The sequence below is a fragment of the Anas acuta genome, chromosome 3 (assembly GCF_963932015.1).
Source record: "Anas acuta chromosome 3, bAnaAcu1.1, whole genome shotgun sequence".
Lineage (NCBI taxonomy): Eukaryota > Metazoa > Chordata > Aves > Anseriformes > Anatidae > Anas > Anas acuta.
Genome location: NC_088981.1, coordinates 246863 through 268207, shown reverse-complemented (window position 1 = coordinate 268207; position 21345 = coordinate 246863). Strand labels below are relative to the sequence as shown.

Below are 21345 nucleotides of genomic sequence, written 5' to 3'. Positions count from 1 at the left end.
CTGCATCTCGTTTTGCCTTACTACAACTGGAAAGTGATACTGATTCAGAGCCTGGAAAAGGCAGAAGTGGCCGACGTGCTGGTAAATCTCTAGCTTCAGGGTGTAGATCTACAAATGTGAAGAAAAGAGAGAAAAGAAGAAAAAAGAGAGAACAGCAGCAGAGTGAGGCCAATGAGGTAAAGGGATTGTATTTTCAACAGTGAGTAAGGCTGTTGTCTCATCAAGAGTTTTTGCTGTCCCTGAAAAGTCATTGGTTTTGGTTTTCCCTGTGAAAGAAGAACTACTTAATCACAGATTACATCTTTACATTGTCCTGTCTTCTGTTTCTGAGAAGTACTTACACGCTTTAGGGAACTGAAGCTGGAAATACACCCTTTTGTTTCAGTCATTTCACAGCTTAGCTTTCTAAATGTCTCTTTGTTTATCAAGTCTTTAGGGTGGAATAAGCTCTGTGCACTTACAAATTGCTAAAGCAGTGTTCCATGTCATGAATGGGACCGACTTGTTCTTCTCTGTTGTTTTCATATACAAATCGGACAGAATCCATTCGCGTTTTGCTCCTTGAGCTCTGTCGGCATTGTGTCTACAGATGTGTCTGTGTGTGGACGTGTGCCTGGGCACTCCCGGCGGCTGCTGGGCCAGCAGCTGCGAGCAGTTGTGAGTGTGGCTCGCCTACTTGGAGACCGCTGGTGTTTGAGGGAAAACTCAGCCTTTACCGCTGAGCTCCACCGGAGCCGTAAGGAGACGCTCTCCTCCATGACGAGCGCGGCGATGGAAGCCGCATTTCGCACCCCTGCTTTGACCACAAGCAGACGGCCCCCTCCACCCTCCCCAGGACTCGAGGGCGAGCTGTGCACGTCCCTGGGGGCCGGGGGCTGCCCCCCGGTGTCCCCTCACACCCACCCCTCAGCCCCCGCTCCGCCCGCGCCCTCCTGCCGCGGGGGGCCGCTGTGCGCGGCGGGGCGGCGCCGCCGAAGGTTGCGGCCGTTGCCTAGCGAGGCGCTGTCACCAGCAGCGCGGGCGGCCCAGGCGCGGCCCGCCGGCCCCTCAGCCCGCCCGGAGGCTGCCTCCCGCCGCCCGGAGCAGGTTTGGAGCGGGGAGCGACCGGGCCGGGGCTGGGTCTGGGGGGAGCCGCCCCACAGCGCCGCTGAGCCGGCATTTTGCTTGGTGTTTGTTTGAGGAAGTAGGAAATGGGATCTCTCCCCTCCTCCGCCCCTCCCCTCCCGCGACTGGTTTGGGTGTCATTTTGGGAGGGGGGGGGGAGTCAGTAAGTTTTCAGTATCTGCTCGTGATTGCCGTGCCCTTTCTGAAATGAGCAGGATTTCAGGCTCTTGCTTCTCTTGCTTGGCTTCGCTCTGCTCGGTTCTGTACAACAAGGCTTTTTGTCAGCTTCCCAAGCTTCTCAGCTCGGAATGGACAAGCCCTCAATGCAAATGGGTGTGAGTGAAATGCCAAAACTCTTCTCTTTGCAACCACAGAAGACTTGTGTTTCAGTCTGGTTGCATTTTCATGCAGGCTGAATTTGATGTGCTTAGCTGGTGAGTTCTGCCAGTTGGGTAACAGCAAAAAGGCTGCGTGGGAGTTGAGCAAGAAGGAAGTTCAGCAAACTTTCCTTTGCATGGCAAAGCCTCCTTGACTGAGAATCAGCAAGAGAAGAGCAGAAGATGTGTTTGGGATCCGGCAGCATTTGATACCCATCGAGGCTTTGGAGTGTTTCTGGTAGACATTTGTAAAGAAATGCGATTCGATGCTTCTTCTTGTGCTTCAGAATTAATAGATGGGGGGCAGTATAAGGAGCCATGGTTGCTGAAATACATAACTAATAAAAAATAGTTCCATATGGGCATAAACAGACGGATTAAAATCAGAGGAATGCTTGGTGTGTAGTAATCACAACTATTTAAAATCATACCCACCATGTAAGCAACACGACAGCTTTCTGTGCTTCTGAAATTCTAAATACTTGGCTCTTGTAAGCAGAAGATGGCTTTCAAGCACGTGTGTGTCTATAGGTATAAATTCAGGATAAAAAGGTTTTGTTTGAATAATTTCTGTTGCCTATGCATCGGTACTGTAGCAGTGAGAAAATAAGGTTCATTGTAAGTCTATGCTTTATCAACAGTTCATTAACAAGATCTTACAATATTGTTGCTTCATCCGGCAGTATAACGTCCAAACAGAAAGTCTGACCACTTTCAGACCAAAGGTTAAGTCTGCTAGCTTAGAAGGTAATAGAAGCAAAATTAGTTTCTGCACTGGTTTAACAGTTGTTAACATATCTGCTTTTTTATCACAGTTCCTTTCCAGGGTGTAATGATGCTTATGTATTCTTTGGGAAACTCTTCAACATTCTGCTTCAGCAGGGAGTTAATTCTTTCTTCTTTAACTCGGAAAACATTTTTTCTTAGGTGCAGAAAATTGCAAATGAGGTGAACAGAGGAATTGTAACAGATCTTCCTGAATACTGAGTGGGGAGCACAGAGATGGAGGCCGGCATGGAGGAGATCCTGGTTAAAGTTGCAGTAAGGGTCAGACCTCTGCTTTCCAAGGAAGTGCTTCATAACCACCAAGTATGCGTGAGATTAGTCCCAAATACACAACAAATAATCATTGGGAAAGACCATGTCTTCACTTTTGATGTTGTATTTGGCAAAAACTCAACCCAAGAAGAAGTTTATCCAGTTTGCATTAAACTTCTTCTAGTGTCTTTGGCTGAGGGATATAATGCTACAGTATTTGCATACGGACAGACAGGTTCCGGGAAGACTTACACCATTGGAGGTGGTCACATTGGTACGTTGTAAAAAGTCTTTTTTTGTGTGTGTGTGAACAATGTAGTTCTGCAAATTACGTATTTAATACATAACAGATGATGCTTGAGAATTTTTAAGAGATAATGAAAAAATGTATAGCAAAAAAAAGACATATATATTCCAAAGTTTATGTGATGGTTGTGTTCTAAACACAAATTCTGTGTCCATTAGGCTATCCCAAAAGTATGAGAGAAAAAAAAATAAAAAAGTGCTCTTTCCCATTCTCTATTCTAACAGGCAACTTACCCTACTTTCTGAAACACAGTGCTTTAGAAATTTTTGCTCCATTTATCCTACTTAGAAAGTATCTGCTTTAGGTAATTGTATGAAGCAAACTCACTCTTGGACTTTTTTCAGAGACTGACAAAGAGATTTCATAGATAAATTTCATGGAATAGAATCCTAGAATGGTTTGGGTTGGAAGGGACCTTAAAGATCACCCGGTTGCAACCCCCTGCCACGGGCAAAGATGTCACCCACTAGACCAGGTTGCCCAGGGCCCCATCCAGCCTGGCCTTGAACACCCCCAGGGACGGGGCATCCACAGCTTCTTTGGGCAGCCTGTGCCAGTGCCTTGCCACCCTCTGAGTAAAGAATTTCTTCTGACGATCTAATCCAAATCAACCCTCTTTTAGTTGGAAAGCCATTCCTCCTTGTCCTATCATTACACCACCTGCCAAAGAGTCCCTCCAGAGTCCCTCCCCAGCTTTCCTGTAGGCCCCCTTTAGGTACTGGCAGGCTGCTGTAAGGTCTCCCCAGAGCCTTCTCTTCTCCAGGCTGCACAACTCCAGCTCCCTCAGCCTGTCTTCGTAAGAGAGGTGCTCCATCTCTCTAAGCATCCCTGTGGCCCTCCTGGACTCTCTCGAATACTTCCACGTCCTTGTGCTGGGGGACCCAGAGCTCCAGGTGGGGTCTCACGAGAGCAGAGCAGAGGGGGACAATCACTTCCCTCCCCCTGCTGGCCATGCTGCTTTTGATGCAGCCCAGGATATGGTTGGCTTTCTGGGCTGGAAGCACACATTGCTGGCTCAGGTGGAGATTCTCATCAACCAACACCGCCAGGTCCTTCTCCTCAAGGCTGCTCTCAATCTGTTTTCTGTCCAGACTGTAGTTGTGCTTGTAACTGTTCCAGCACAAGTGCAGAACCTTGCATATTGGCCTTGTTGAACTTTATGTGGAATTCAAATTTTGCTTTTTTAAAGGCAGATATCTGAAACTCTACTATTCGACTTACTTGGTATTTCCAAGTCAGTGTTCCTCAAACACCTGAGACTGGAAACTACTTTTATTCTGTATTTGTTCGCAGAAGAATTCTTCAGCTTCTGCATGTATACGATTTTGCTTTCTGACTCTCTCTGGAATCCTGTATCACCAGCTCTGGTTATCTTCCCTTCCATATGGAGAAGTCACAATTTGTTTGTCTGTTCTGCTGAAGAAGAGAGAAGAAGTGGAGTAGCAGGAATTAGAAGACTATCTGGATTTTTCTTGGTCCTTGATTCTGAATTTGAAACCCTGAAAATGATGTATTCATTCTTTCTGCATAAAGGATTTGCAGTTTTATCATTAATTCATGAGCAAGTTCAAAATATTTTTTTCTTCTAGCGTGATTTTTTACTAATTTAATTTTCTTTTAGTCTCGTACCCGCAGAAAGTAGTAAAGTTCTGTATCATTTCCATGCATTTCTGATCAACGGAAAAGCAAATCTTTACATGAAAACTTGGGAAAACTGAGCTCTTCCTATTCCTTATTATATTGAGTGATAAACGTCGCAGACTTCTCTTTAGTTTTAGTCTTTGTAATTTGTGTGACAGAATGACTGCAAGTATCTGTGACATCTGTGTTTCTATTTTAGCATCAGTTTCAGAGGATGAAAAAGGCATAATCCCACGGGCTACTCAGGAGTTATTTCAGCATATTTCTGAAAACCATAACATCGATTTCCGTGTGAAGGTATCTTATATAGAGGTTTACAAGGAAGAACTTCGAGATTTATTGGAGTTGGAGACCTCTGTGAAAGATTTACATATCCGAGAAGATGAAAAGGGAAATACAGGTAGGATTTCAGCTCTAGAACTTCGTGCATTTGATTTCTGTTGTGTGCACACATTACTGTTTCCACCTCTTGAAAAGAGAGCTTATCGATGACTAATACTAGACGAAGTCACGTTTTCAAAATATCAATTCAGTTTAGCTGATCTGAAGCAGCCTTCATTTGAGATTCCTATGAACAATATCAATGTTCCTCCAGAAGCAGCATCAGGTGGTAAGGTAGTACTGTTACTGTTTCTGCAAATTCAGCATAGAAACACAATTGTGCATGATTATTCAGTTGAATGAATGCTTTAAGATTAAGCCTTTGCTTCTCACTTCAAAGTTATATTTGTTAAGCTACTTATGCTGTAAATATCTGCTTCCATTCCACTAAGAACTATGTTCTTAACATAGGCTGGGAGTCACTTTTACTACAAACTTTCAAAATTTCTGTCTTTTTTTTTTTAACTGACAAAGTAAGCTTTGAGCTAGGTTTGCTCATACTTTTTTTCTAGATAGCGCTAGGTTGCAAATTGCATAAGACGATGTGTAAACACCTAAGTCTGTGTATTCTGTTTACGATATTGTTTCAAATGCTGTGACAAAATACACCCATATATTCTATTTCTGCAGGTTTCAGATGTGCTGTACTTTGTGCTTTCCACATACTGTTTTATTTTATTTAGCTATGTGCTACGACCTTATAATAATGCAGGCTTGTATGCTTGTGTGATTTGTGTTTATAGATTGATTCTTCATAATTGCAGTAAACTTTTACTGAAAAGTTTAAAATTAATTTAATTATTCTGATTTTCTTTTGGTGTTTGAAGTGATTGTTGGTGCTAAGGAATTCCAAATAGAATGTGCAGATGAAGTGATGAGCCTGTTGGAAAGTGGCAATGCAGCTCGTCACGCAGGCACAACACAAATGAACGAACACTCTAGTCGATCACATGCCATTTTTACTATCAGTATTTGTCAGAAACAATCTGCAGAGTCTCAGAAAAAATAGTGATCCACAGGATTCATCTTGGAAATCAGTCCAGATGATTGCTTCAAAGTTCCATTTTGTGGATTTGGCAGGATCAGAGAGGGTGACAAAGACTGGAAATACCGGTGAACGATTCAAAGAATCAATTCAAATCAATAGTGGTTTGTTGGCCTTGGGAAATGTCATCAGTGCTCTTGGAGACCCAAAAAGGAAAAGCGTATATATTCCATACAGGGATGCTAAAATCACTCGCATTCTGAAAGACTCCCTAGGAGGGAACGCCAAGACGGTCATGATAACATGTATAAGTCCATCCTCATCAGACTTTGATGAATCTTTAAATTCGCTCAAATATGCAAACAGAGCCAAAAACATTAGAAATAAACCAGTTGTCAACTACAACCCTGATCAAGACCGGATTGATGAAATGGAACTTGAAATCAGATTGCTCCGAGAAGCTTTGCAGAACCAACAAGTTGGTAATCAGTGTTGACATGACTTAAATCAAGAAAGAACCCGAATCAGTTTGCTAGAAGAACAGCTCACCCGGCTTCAAGTTCAGTGCTTCAGCTACAGAAACTGTTTGGATGAAGCCTTCCCATTCCTGGTTGATTTGAATGATGATGTTAGCTTAAAAAGCAGGAAGCTCTCACCGTGCAGCAAATTGACACTGGAACTGGCACCATGCAAGAGCCCCATCATATCACAATTCTTCAGCTGAGGAGAGAACTAAAGAACTGCCAGGTATTTCATTCTAAGTTGATTGTTTAGGTACCTATGAACAAATCAGGAAAGCTAATGTGTCTGTCTTGTAGGAGGAGGAGATAGAGTTCCAACAAGTTAGAATTTTATAAAATCAACATATTTTAATTTTTCACACTGAATTCTGGTAAGCCTGTAGATTGTTACCTCGCAATCGCATACACAAATTCTGGCTTTTCTTGGTTCTCATCATCCTAAATTACAGCTCTGTTATTTATTCTTCATTTTTTTTCTCTGGCTTATTGTAAAGCTCTGCTTCCCAGGCTCAAAACAGTGTAAGAGCTGGGTTTAAACTGAAAGATACCCAGGTAAGCATGCCATCCACAGCTCGGAGGAGATGGTTATGGAGATGCTAAAATAAACAGGGCAATAAAGGCTCTTGAGCAGCTCTTAAGAGTTGTATTTACTTGAAAGATATAGGTTGTACAGAAAAGATAGAGTTGTACAGAAGTATCTGTCTTTAGAATGGTAAGACATAGTGTGTCTATAGTTTGCATTTGGCTCCTAAAGGTTTTCTGGAAGGCCAACTACATTTGGAAGTAGCCTTCAATCACTATTGGATCACTTACCCAGAAAAACATCTGAAAAAAAAATAACATTATAATTTCTTTAATCTTTAGGCTCTTCTTTGAGATGAAAAATGAGGAGGGCCATCCTTATTTTTTTGTTTGAGAAGTGTATTAATATTATGATTGATGCTGAGATTTTACAGCCACATCTCACGGCACACCGAAGAAAGGAATTGGATTTAAATACCCACTTTGTAAGGTAGTGTTGGTTATGGGTCCGTTATTTCCTTTGGGAGAAAGAAACTTGTCAAAACAAAATCAATAGATGAGAAACAGAAGTAAAGAAACAACTGGTGGAAACCACTTTTGAAGGGAGCAGCTGATTCCCCAGAGGGCCATGCTGCCATAACCACAGGGACCTTGACAGCCTAGAAAGGTGGGCTGACAAGAACCTCATGAAGTTCAGCAAGGGCAAGTTCAGAGTCCTGCACCTGAAGAGGAACAACTGCAGGCACTCGTGCATGCCGGAGGCCACCCCGCTGGAAAGCAGCCCTGCAGAAAGGGAGCTGGGCGTCCTGGTGGCCACCAAGTTGAACATGAGTCAGCCATGTGCCCTTCCTCCTAAGAAGGCTAGTGGTTTTGTTGGCTGCACTAGGCAAAGTGTCACTAACAGGTCAACAGATGTGATCCTTCTGCTCAGTGAGGCCACAGCTGGAGTAGTGTGTCCAGTTGCAGTTGCAAACTGTATTTTGTGGTGCGTTATACACAGCATAGGCAGCCAGTCAAAAGAGGTGATTCTCCCACCATTTATTTAGCATTGATGTGGCCTCACCTTGAGTATTGTGTGCTCAGGGGCTCCCCAGTTGAAAAAGGATGTGAAGATAATTGAAAGTGTGCAGAGGAAGGCAACAAAGCTGGTAGAAGGGCTGGAAGGCAGGTCCTATGAGGAGAGACTGAGAACACTTGTGTTGTCCAGTCTGAAGAACAGGAGGCCAAGAGGCGACCTCATGGCTCTCAGCAACTTGCTGAGGAGGGAAGGTGCTGGTCTCTGCTGCTGGTAACTGAGGGAAGAATGCATGGGAATGGCACAAAGCTGTGGGGGATGTCCAGTTCACGCTGGACATCAGGGAAAATTTCTGTACCATGAGGATGGTCAGACACTGGCACCGGCTTCCTAGCAAGCTGTTTGGTGCCCCATGCCTGTCAGTATTCAGGAGGCATTTGGGCACTGCCCGCAATAACATGCTGTAACTTTAGGTTAGTCCTGAAGTGGTCAGCCAGTTGGACTTGATGATCTTTGTAGGTCCTTTCCAACTTTTCTACTCCATTCTGCTTGATTCTGTTCAGTTCCGGGCTCCCCCATGCAAGAGATTCAGGGACATCCTGGAAAAAGTGCGGCAGAGGGCCACAAAGATGCTTAAGGGACTGGAGCACCTCTCCAATGAGGAAAGGCTGAGAGAGATGGGACTGTTCAGTTTGGAGAAGAGGAGGCTCAGGGGGGGATTTTAGCAATGTCTTACAAATACCTGAAGGGAAGGTGCAGTGAACGTGCAGCCAGGACAAAAGGCAGTGGGCACAAGAGCTTCTAGGCTAACATCTGGAAGCACTTGTGTACTGTGTGGTGGCTGTGGCTGTGCACTGGAACAAGTTGCCCAAAGAGGTGGAGTCATCCTCTGAGACCATCAAAAGCCACCTGGACATGGTCCTGGGCAACCTGCTCAAGGTGGCCTTGCTTGAGCCAGGGGTTAAACCAGGTGACCTGCAGAGGTCCTTTCCAGCCTCAGCTGTTCTGTGATTCCATGGTGGGAGAATTTGCCATTTATACGTGCCAACTTTGCAGTTCCACTCACATCTTTGAACAACAAATAAATATATGTATGTATTTAATTTTCCAACTTCAAGAATAACAATGCCTGCATTGTTATAGCATTTCAAGATCCAGGAGACCATCTATAGGATAGTTGATAGATCTGACTTTATAGGATGATAGATCTGACCTTTTGTAAAGGGAACAGCATAAACATGGCTAGTTAGTACTCTTCTCCTTATTCTCCTTTTTCTCCTTTTTCTCCTTTTTCCTCTTCTTTGCTGATGGCTTGGGGAGAGTCAATGAATGAAAGGTAAGTCTACTGGTCACTATCTTTTCCTTCCCTCTGTAACATTTTTTCTGTTCTGTCATCTCTGGATAGGCTTTTTTTGTGTGTTTTCCTTTTTTAACCCATACTGCATATTGTCAGCTTATTAGACTGAAACAATCCATGCTTCTAATACCCATAGATGCTTATATACGATTATGCTTATAATTGTATCTTATGGAGGATACGAGGCAGATGATATGAACAGAAACAGTTGTACTGTAGGCAAAAGATCGCAGCTCTCACTTTTACTTAAAAACAGAAAAATCAGTATAATAATTAAATCAAATGCTTGTGTCAAATGGCTTAAAGTTGTATGCACAGGAAAGTGTCGTTTCAATGATACATGATAGAATAAGAACTGTAAAAGTAGCATGTAAATGTTTGTACCCATGTATTTATGTAACAGGTTATGCACTATGGGGTTGTATGTACAAGGGCATAAGGGACAGAGTCTTATAGGGATTAAAAAAAAAAAAAAGTTGCAAGGTGGAGTTGCCCATTACTACTTCCACAATCATAAAATGCATGGTATTGACATATATATTCTTTTTCCTATGACACAGAAATATTATGTATTGTATTCCAACAAAATGTCAATTTGTGGGGCATTGTCTATGTATGGGGAAAGGACTTGCAGTCTAAGAAGATGAGAAAAAAAGAATAAATAAAAAATATATGATTCAAAGTAGGAGAATGCATATTTTAGTTAACTATCTCTAGCTGTTATTCAAATTTCCTGTTGGTAGGCAAGATTTTCGATGTATTCTGAAAGGAACAGAGAAGACTGAAAATTGTATGGTCTTGGCCTTATGGATAAATCAGTTCAGTGAAGATATGTAATTTTGAACAATGCACAGAGATTGCTGTAGGAAAGGCAAGTAAGTTCTTCAAACTAGCATTACCGACAAATTTGAGGCTGGGTAGAAAAGAAAGTAACGGTTGATACAGGGGATCCTGGGGTCATGTACAATTTTATGAATGTTAATTAATAAAAATAATCTTTCAAGTTGGACCGCTCCAAGAGGAAGAGGAAGCCTACATGTATGTACATTTCATTCTTTAAACTCAGACCATGTGCTTCATTTGAACATTTTTCTTGAATTACCGTTTTATTTATCCATGAACACACAAATAAGGCAAGCAAGGGCTGATAAATATGTCATCTACTTCTCACTAGATGTCTAAATCTAGCTGACATAATTTCTATAGGACAGGTCCTTTAGAGACAAAAATGTCTCAAAAAAATGATTGGAGTTTGGGGAGAGGTAAGATTCTACCTGTCATGCCAGAGAATTTTCAGTTTGTTGCAGAATTTGCCTGTGCACTGCAGAAGAATTTAGAGTTGGTGAATGATATACAAGAAGGCTGACCTTTATAATGAATTTAGAAAGGTATGATGCAAACCTGATGATCAGCAACCGTTTTTGTTTTTTTCATATGAGGATGAAAAAATGGTGGAACAGCAAATCCTTATTGATCAGCTAAAAGAAAAATTAGAGAAGTTTATGGTTGTGAAAACTTGGGACTTCTCAAGTGCTTGTGGAGATGGGCCTGCTGTTACGGCATCTGCAAGAAGGCCATACAGTGTCCCACTCACAAAGAGTCTGCTACACTCCCTTTACCCATCTTCAGGGACAGAGACACGAAAGGTAAGGTCTACCTAAGCATTCCATTTTTTTTAACAGTTATCGTTCAATAATTCAGTTTGGCGTGACAAATTATGGTGACCTATTGTCAGCTGCTGTTTAGCTTTGAAGCATTTTAGCATGGAAGACTGAAAAAGTACTTTCGAATGTCTTGCGACACATGCTATGTCCCAACTGTCCAAAATCTATGGGCTTACATTTTGAATCCCAGAATGGCTGGAGTTTGAAGGGACCTTTAAAAATCATCTAGTCCAACTCTGCTATGGACAGAGACACCTTTCACTAGATCAGGTTGCTCAAAGCCCCATACAAATTGACTTAAAACACAGAATTTATCACAGTCATAAAGCTGTAGTCTTTAGTGATCTTTTTGTGCAATGTTTAACAGTTCAGATAGGAAGCATTCCCAAAATGAATGATTATTCTGTACTGATAAACTGAACATTTTGGGTAATAAGTTGGTAACAGTACCTTCTTTTGCACTTGGGACAAGTGTTCTAAGCAGAACCTTCTCTTGCAAAACCTTCTGGTACACAGGTACTCAGAAATACTATTTAAACACCTGCAATTTTGCATACAAGGTCAGGTAGTGAAAGACTTTTAAACTGAAATACTATTGGAATATTAATAAAGAATTACTGAACTATTCCAAGTGTTTTTTGGGTGCTTTTTGGCAGGTGTATACCAGTCCCCCTGCTTTTTCCATGGCTCGGATGATTGCAGGATTCCGTGCTCGTAGCCAGATGATACTGAGCTACATAGAAGATCAAGATGAAGTCCTTCACTGCCACCTCTCTGATCAGAGTGATGAAGAGAAAGAAAATACAGACAGTCAAAAGTAATTTCAGTTTTTTTTCTCATTACTTAATTAAGTAATTTTTTCTTTAATTTCTGTTACAGATAAATATATAGCAAATATAATATTACTGCCTAATCCTACTGTAATGTGAGGCCATTTGTGATACTACTTAAAATAAATTTGCAGGACCAACTAGGCATATTATGAAACTAGTTTAAAAACCACATTTTTTTGATGCGATAAAGATTGCATGATCTTTGTTTTGGGGACATCATCCAACAAGATCAAGCAAGGGAAGAAGAAGGTGCAAATGCTTATGTAAGCTTTCTCAGTTTGGCACTCTTCTTTTTAATATCATGTACTTCATATAAAGTTAAAAGAAAAAAAAAATCCCTTTGTGTTTAGAATGTATCATGTTTTCCATTCTTTCTTAGGCATTCTATAAACCAAAGATGAACACGAAAACAGGCTTCTCTGTGCTTTCCCTTTGAGCAAAGTGACATGAAATGTCAAGTTGACAAGTCCAGCTTATGTGACAAATCTGTGCCACAGACTGATACAGCCACAGGTAAAATGGAAGTCATGAGAGTAAATTGTGTTAGATGTAATATTAGAATATGCAATAATGTCTTTATCACATGTAATTATTTTTCTCATCAAAATGTCTTTATTTGCTACAAATACTTTTTTCATGATAGCTCAACATAAATTTATTTTTAAATTATTTTCCTTTTCCTTTTCTGAAATTGACATCAGTGACCTTAATGTTTAAGTACTACTTACTAGCGAGAAAGCACTTGACATACAAGTCTAGTACTAGTTCAAGAAAAGGAAACATGCTATTGTTTCATCAGAGATGCACTGAAAATGCTTAAAAAATATATTTTTTTCTCTCTCAGGTTAGCATCTTGAAATGCTAATGCATGCTGTCATTTCCATATTTAGACAGCAGGGAAAAGACTCTTTGCAATACTCTCTCCTTTTGTCTCTTTCGCTTCATTTGTAAGAATTCTATACATACTATATTTCAGATCACTGTCTTTTGGCTAAAGAGTGTATTCCTTTTATTCCTTTTTTATTCCTTTTTTTTTTTTTGGTCTCCACATTGCTTTGTTTTCTTTCAAGGTGAAGAAATGGACTGCCTCCAGAAAAGTCATGTTTTTAACATGCAGAAGTTAAAGAATTCAGAGTTGAGACTCACTGAGGCCAAGCAAAAAATGAGAGAACTTGCACTTAACATCAAAATGAAAGAAGAACTTATTAAGGAATTAGTAAGAACAGGTAAGTGACTGAAAAATTGAAATGAAGACATTCAGAAATAAGCAAGAAAAAAGACACAAAACTTCTGAAGACCTGCATATCTTAGTTTTTGGGTAATTTTCTTCTGCGGGAATACTTCTGGTAACTTACAGTTTCCTAACTTCTATGAATTACTTGCTATGAGTGCATTGAAGGCTGCAAATTTGTATTGTGTCCTACTCAGCTGTGATCTGCAGATTTGTTTGTTAAATATTTTTTTGTGTTTTGTGGCTTATTGTGTTTATCCACCTATAGTGTAATTTTTCACGTATGCTTAGTGCAACTGATCTCTTCATGGACATGTGTTTGTCACCCAGTGTCTGGGATAGGAGAGAAGATACGACACTGTGCTGGGAATGCTTGCATTGCCATCATAGCAGTAGAGAAGCAGGAGTCAGAAGTGGATGAGGGAAAAGGTCAGTGTCCCTGTTAGCCTATATCATTACACACCTGTCCTGATATATATATGCTTGCCAGAAACTTATCATTATGATGACCCTAAAGATCTGTGCTTACCTGTTTCAGTCACACTCTTCTAGTGTGTACATATTCTCCTGAGGCAGTCTTTTGGCATTGAGAAACATTGTGCGCCCCCAGTAACAGTACTTACGGAATCCCAAACAGAGCAAATCAGATTGCCCGAACAGGGCAAATCAGTAGAAACACAATCGAGAGTTTTTTGCTGATTACCAAGTTGAAAGCTGAGAAATATGTAGCATATTCCTCTGGGGAAAAACAAACAAACAAACAAACAGACAAAAACAAAACAACAACAACAACATAATAATAATAATACAGGCAAGCTATTTTGTCAAGGACTGCAGTAGGCAGAAAATTTTCACTTGATGTGGCACTCAGGTGTTACTTTCTTTGGTGACATCAGATGATTTATGAAGAGTTCAGATTTAAGATTCCTTCGTTCATCTATATTTCAGTGTTATAAGGGAGCTGTTTGTTTAGGTTTGGAAAATGTCTCAGAAATTTTTGGTTTAATCAGGATGAAGTAAGTAACGATTCAATTACAGGTTTAAGTAATACATTGCAAATTATTATCTTGCTGTTTTAAAACTATTTGGATATGATGTCTTTAAGGTAAGGATGCAGAGTGTGTAAGCAGGCAATATTCTTTGAAGATAACTAAACTGGAGCAAGAATCCGAGCAGGCCAAAATGGAACTGGCCGAAACTCAAAAACAGCTTCAGGAGCTGGAGAATAAGGAGCTGAGAGAGCTTCCTGAGAAAGCCAAGCTACAAAAAGAGTTCCGAAAGAAGATGGATGCAGCTAAGCTGAAAGTGCAGGTATTTCCAATATGACCATTAGGATTTGCAAATTCCTGTCTCAGCATCACCTTTGAAATCCGTACACTCTGCTTGTGAAACTCTCACCAGCTTCACACAATTGAAGCTAGTTGGATTGAAGTAGCCAATGAGAACCTTCACACAGTTATACCCACTACTATTTAACAACTAAGTAGTTAGATAGTTCTGTCTTTGATGATTTTACGAAGGCTCAGAGATCTTAGAAATAATGTGTGATTGTTGTGGCAAAATGTAGCAAGTCTTGCTCACTGTCCTAACTCAGTGAAAAAGAGAATTAACCTGAGTCAGGTTTTAGTTTTAAGTTTTCCTGTTGTTAAGCTGAAATTTTCCGTGAACATTCAGGCCTTACAGAAGAAGAAGCAAGACGCTAAGAATCTGGCTTCTCTATCTAACCAAAGTGAAAAACGAGCAATAGAACTTGAGCAGAACGTGGCTCAGATGAAGCATCAGCAGACCCTGCTAGAGAAAAGACTGCGTGAGGAGAGTGAAAAAAAGAAGCAACTAGAAGCAGAGCTTCAGCGGGACCAGCTACAAATTAAAGTAGGATTCTTTCTGTTTCCTTATGACAAAGAATAAGATCAACCAGTTTGACCTTTGTTTTCCCAAAGTCAATGTACTATACTACCAGATTTTGTCCTTTTAAGTAATTGCTTACTTGACACTGAAGAAATTGTGTATAAGTATTTTCACAGAAATCTTCATTCTTCCTTTCTCTTCAGCTATGTTTTTAAATGTTATTATGTGATGTCTAGCCCTGAGTTGCAATTTTGCATGTAAATTAGTTCAATATTTCTGATTTCATGATTGTGTAGATTCTGTCATTAAATGTGTTTGAAAAACACACTGATAGAGGCAGAAAGAAAGTTTTGTTTGTTTGTTTTTGTTTATAGGAACTTCAGCTTAAGATGGAACAGCAACAGAAGATTCTTAAACTTAAAGACAGCGAGATTGCTGCATTTAAAAAGAAGAAAAATAAGTCAGTGGGAACTTTACAGAAATCAGAGGTAGCTAATCTATTCCAAATCTGTGTGGACACTGAAAAGAAAGGTGTCTTTATTCACCCCGTGCCATCTTTGTAAAGCGTTTGGAAGAAGAGTATTCCATCCTCCCTCCCCTGTTTTTTTTTAAAATTGTTATTTTTTTGTTGTAGCAAAAACTGAGACAAGTCAAGAAGCTCTTTTACTGGTTTTGAATGAACAAAAGGAGAGGGCTGTAATGTCTTCGTTTTTTCTATGACTTGTCAAAGGTAGTAATTCAGATAGCTGGAAATTCAACAAGTTTGGTTGTCTGGTAGGTTTGAAGGTGATTCTGATGAGCTCTGTTATAAATGTTGCACGGTTTGTTTGTTTATTTCTTTTCCCATCTGACAAATATGACAGATGGCTATGGTTTTGGTTGTTCATGACAGTTTTAGAATAGTAGGTTTCCTGTGCAACAGTGCTACCTGCATGATTTCAGAACTAGACATTGGAACATGAGAGTTTCATGAGTTAACCAAAGTCTTTAGAGGTGAAAATAAATTTAAAAAATGAAATAAAAGCAACTTTTTAGCCATACCAGCAATATGCCCACTGATAAACCATTGCTTCAGAAGAGACTTATAATAGACTCTGCTAGCAGGATCAGAACTCCCATTTTTTCTTTCTTTCAGCATCACAGTTTCTCATCACTATGTGTTTTTCCACCAATCTTGGTCTTGGGCAAGAATCATGCAATGAGGATGGGCTAGCTGATTTCTTGTGGTACCTTTCAAACTTAGTTGTTGTCATTCTATATATGACATCTATTTCTATAACTGTTTTTAGGAAAATAATACATTTCCTTAAAAGCATCTGATAAAATTGTTTGCATAAGATGTAGTAATATAACATTGCTGAGCCTCTCCTTAAGTCAGTCCTATTTCTGTATTATCCTGAATCAGGATTCTGTTGAACACTTAATGTTCAGAATTGAAATGTTGATTTCTCACGTTTTATCAGTTACTCTAAAAGAGGAAAAACATAGTCATAAAATTCTGACCCAAATAGTCCTTGTTAATGCTCTCTGGATCTCTGTTTAAACTGTAGAAATTAGAAGAGCAGAAGAAATGGCTGGATGAAGAAATGGAAAGAATTCTTCAACAGCACCAACAGTTAGCGGAACTAGAAGAAGATTTAAAGAAAAGAGAAGCCATTGTAGCTAAAAAAGAAGCATTATTGCAAGAGAAATGCCACCTAGAAATCAAGAAACTGAGATCTAGCCAGGTGATTTAAGAAAAAAAAAAAAAAAGAAAGAAAGAAAGAAACTTAACACAATTGTAGAGCTGCCTGAAAAGACTATGGGAGGAGGGCAGCCGGATAACAGAAGAGGTTTAAGCCATGCAACTTGTATCTGTAGCGCTGCCATTACATTATTGTGTGGCTTGATCAAATCAACATTTTAAACATGAATAATAGAATGTAGTAACCTTTATTTACATGATATCCCCGAAATTCTAACAACAAAACAAAATCTGACTTCCAAAGTTCTGTTATTGCAGCACATTAAATAACGATATCTAAAAAATTGCTCAATGCCTGCAAAGTAGAGAACATGGCAGAGAAACATTCTGTATTATTTACTTTGGCTACTGAGAAACAGAAATTGAAATGTCATTGTCACCGTAATGACTAACTCATGTAAGATATGTAGAAAACTGCACATTGCTTTTCTTTGTTTTCTTTCATCTTTTGATTAAATAGTAAATTTTATGGTAGCTATCTACTTAGCCTAAATGGCGTCCCTTTACAAGAAGTAGACAGGTCTTCCACTTTAGGATGCGACAGTCTCATGTACATGTTTATGGGGAAGGAGTTTTATACTTACGGTTTCTTTCATTCTTCCTCTTATTTCTTTCTCTCTATCTCTCTTTTTTTTTTTTTCTAAAAAAGGCTTTAAACAAAGATAGTATGAAATTGTCTACTTGCTTAAGTATGCTGGACCAGGAATTGTGTGATAAAGGTATGCAGCTTCAGGACAGCACTACTGAAGATAAGACAGACATTCTGGAAAAAATTCATGTTCTTCAGAAGGAAAGGGATCAGCTACTCAGAAGAAGAAATAGTGTGGATGAGAAACTGAAAGAGGGTAACTGAAAAGTGTTGTCAGCTAAAGTAAGTAACTATCTCTGAGATACATCAAAGTTTTAGGCAATGTTGTATAATAAAGTATTCCAATCATGACCTAAAATGTCCCCCAGTATTAGATAGTAGAGAATCAAGGAACTGAGGTTGGGTGTTTTAACAGCCGACATGAAAATACTGCTATAATGGCACTACTTACATAACAGTGAACAACATATACTTTCAGAGGGACTTACTTACTTTAGCTAGAGTCCGGACAAATGTCGCTGGCCTAACAATTCTATAATCAGAAATAATGAAACAGGATGTACATCAATTTATCTTAGGCAGCTATTTTCCTATCAGGACATAGAACAAGGTGAAGTACTCTAATAGTGATGTCCCTTGATTATTTTTTTCATAGGCTTTTGTGAAAGACCAAACCTCACCTGAAGGCCTCCATATAGTTACAATGAAAATAAGCCATATTGTGGATGTTACACACTTGAATAGATCAGTATAATTAAGTTGAAGATTGAATAAATTGATGTAAAATACACAGATTTGTTTTAGGTCTTGAGAAGCAGCAGTTGGGGCCTATTACTGAGCTGATAGCATGCCAGAAAGAATCCTATTTGCTTCACTCCACAGAATCTTCTGCAATACTTCAGGGCGTGAATTTCTGCCACCTTCCTGCACAGATAATGGTCACCAAACTGCTTACAGATCTGATTGGTTCATTAATCGCTAATTAGAAAACTAGTTCAACTGAAAAAGTAATAGAAGTCATCAAATTGTGGGGAGGGGAAAATGAAGGAAGAATAGAATGTAGGCTTTTGTGGTGATGAACCATTTGTTTGAACTCTGGTCTGTGGAAGGGATATCAAGACATTTCCTGCTTGCTCCAAACAGGTTCTAGATTTGTATTCTTCCTCTTATTTTTCCCATTCCATTCTCTGTACTACTACTAGTTAGTCTTGCTCTTCAATTGAGATTCACCTTTGAGAATGAAGTTAATGTCTTATGCACACAAAGATTTGTTTTGTACTTTTTTTACAATCTCACTCCTGTGTTTCTGTGTAGGAAGAACATGTCCTTTTGCAGCTGGAAGAAGGAATTGAAGCCCTGGAGGCTGCTATTGATTACAAGAATGAAAGTATTCAGAGTCGCCAGTACTTGCTTAGATCCTCTTCACAGATCCTTTCACAGAGTGAGGGTAATGGAATCGGAAAACTAGTTTCCTTGTCTGCTGATGAGCTCAGAGCTATCCTCTTCAACTACTTTAACAAGGTTTGCTTTGGCTAATGATCAATATTTTATCCTATTACCTGTTATTGCGCTAAATAGTTAAAGGAAATAGTGTCAAGAAGTAAAGTCAATTTAATCCACTTTCCTTGAAAGCCTGCTTAGGTTACTCACATCTGTTGTTAATTTGGATATTTTGCATCTTGACATCAACATAAAAAGGATGCTTTTCTATTACTTGTTTGTATCTTGTTTTGGTGTCATTAGCTTAAAAGGTGTTGCAAATCTGGAAATTTCCTTGCTCCTTTCCACTGCTTTATGCTGCTAACTTCTCAAGTAGCAACATATTTAAATAGTGGTGTCGTATTGAAATTCTTCCCACCTGCAGTCTTTATTAACCTCAGGATAGTATTTCTTTTTTCCAAATCCATTATAAAATCTTTCTGCAAATAAGCTCTTACCACCATATACTGAAGAATCGTAATGACACCTGGAAACATAAAAAAGAAATGCATTAGGACTTGGTGTCTCTCTTTGCCCATGGGTGAACCTTGGGTGATTTTGTGAACAAGTTGTCTGTGGTACACAAATTGGCAGTTTTCCAGAAACAGGAAAAAAACTCTTGTATCAGTTTAAGTTCTGCACAGGGTATTAAAAAATCCGCTAGTCCATGTGATCAAAATCTACAGAGCTCAATTCTGAAGTGTGAACTCATGTCAGCAGGCAAATCTGTTTCCAGTATAAGCTTACAGTTTATAGAGACAATTGCTTTTGTATCCATTCATCTATTAAGCAGAACTGTAAAAGCATTTGTTGAAATGGTTTGATAGAAGTGTATTAGATTGTCTTAGATTGTTGGCCTGCGAGAGTCTGAACGTAAATTACAACTGCAGACTGAAGAACAGGAAATGAAGGTCATAGACCAGGAAAATATAATACGTGAATTGGAATCTGCACTTGAGCACATCAAGTTGCAGTGTGACAGGCAGCTGACGCTACAACACAGAGAACATGAGAAAAAACTACAGTTGATACTGCATCATTTCAAGGGTGCTTGTTTGTTTTCCAAGGGGAATTGTACAGCAGATATTATCTTTAGTCACTGTTGAGAAATACTGTGTTTCATATGAAAGAAAAAAGAAGATATGAGGTAGAAAGATAACATTTTGGCTGTTACTAATTCTGATGTCGTGTAGGATGCTGATGAACAGACACAAGGTGCTTGTATAAAAGAAAAAAGCTGACCATTTTTAAAAAACGGTCAGAATTGTCATATTTTTATATTCAATTTGTTGACATTGGAAAGGTGAAAGATAGCAATCCCATTGATCTTTATCCTCTAAATGCTCCTATTAAAATGGAGAATTGGGGTTGGCATGGGCTTTTTGATCCTCTGTCATACTAGTTTAAATGCACACCCTGAAAGCAGAGTGTCAGCAAAATACAGGACATTCTCTAGCTGGGCATCTTGATTTTGGCACAGAGAAGTGAAGTGAAGATTTGATTCTCATACGAGTTTTACTTGCCCTAGAACAAGATGGTGAAGGTATTGCAGAAACCTTGAAAGAGTATGAAGTACAAGTCCAGCAACTGGAAAAAGACTTATTTTATTCTAGAGAAAATCAGCAGAGAGCTGAAGAAGAAATTGAAGGGCTTTTTTGGAGAGTCACCCCATCAACTAATGGCACCTACTAAATGTAAGTATATGATCTTAAAATGCTTTTGTGTTTGTCAGTAGATCATTTGAGGGGTAGCAAACAGATAGACATAAAAATCATATTTTTACTGAACTAACTCTTATCCAGGAAGGTACTACATCTCCCCACACTTGCAAAGGAGAGGCAACATCAGTTTGTAATAGAGGCAGTGGTATAACACTGTTCTAAATTCATGTTTGGTTTTCTGTGGATTCGAGCATAATTTCAGAAGCTACAGTCTCACACTGTTGTGGTTGAGAAAACGGTATTTTATTATCTGAAAGACTCTGAATGGCATTATAATTAACAAATGTGTAATATGCTATGCTTTTAGATGCCAGTATTTTAAACAATCAACTTGATTTTGCTGCCAGCACTTGATTTCATAGAGGTTATTTCTTGGAAGATTGTCAATGAGGAGGTCCATACTTCCAGTTAACTAAAATAATTCTTTATTAAGGTTAAAAGACCTAGATATTTGTAGTAAGAAGATAAGCTTCCTAATGTGATCTATGCTTTGACCAAAAAAAAAAAAAAAAAAAAAAAGGAGCAACAAACAACTATGAAAAGTTTTTGATTGTTCCATGTCCTACTAACCACAACTCAAAATGAAGTAGTTCTAGTGTAGAAGCAAAAATGGTTTAATTATTGTCATTATCTTGGTTGTCTTACACCTCACACTGCCACCACCACCACTTCACATGCACAGTGCAGCCTTCTTGGCCCCGTGTTTCGTCTTAAGGCTCAGCGTGACTCATTCTTCCTCTTAACTGATGGTTCTGTTTCGTCACACTTGAGGTAGTGCCATGTCTTTGTAACACGTAGATGCTGGTCACATATGCATCTGTTGCTACCAGAGTGAATTGAGGTTTAGCTCTCCAGGCAGGATAATAAGCCTAGAGGTTCATTACTCGAAAGTATGCTGTGGCGGTGTGAACATGAATATTGCACGGGTTAGACTGTAAATGAGCATGGGGAAGATTATTCTGTGTCTAATACACAAAGAAGCATGTAG

At 39.4% G+C, this 21345-nt stretch overlaps 1 pseudogene; it reads left to right on the top strand.

Annotated features, from left to right (window-relative positions):
- The first annotated feature begins 1093 nt into the window (after positions 1-1093).
- Positions 1094-20388, top strand: LOC137852920 (kinesin-like protein KIF27; annotated as a pseudogene).
- The last annotated feature ends 957 nt before the right edge of the window (positions 20389-21345 follow it).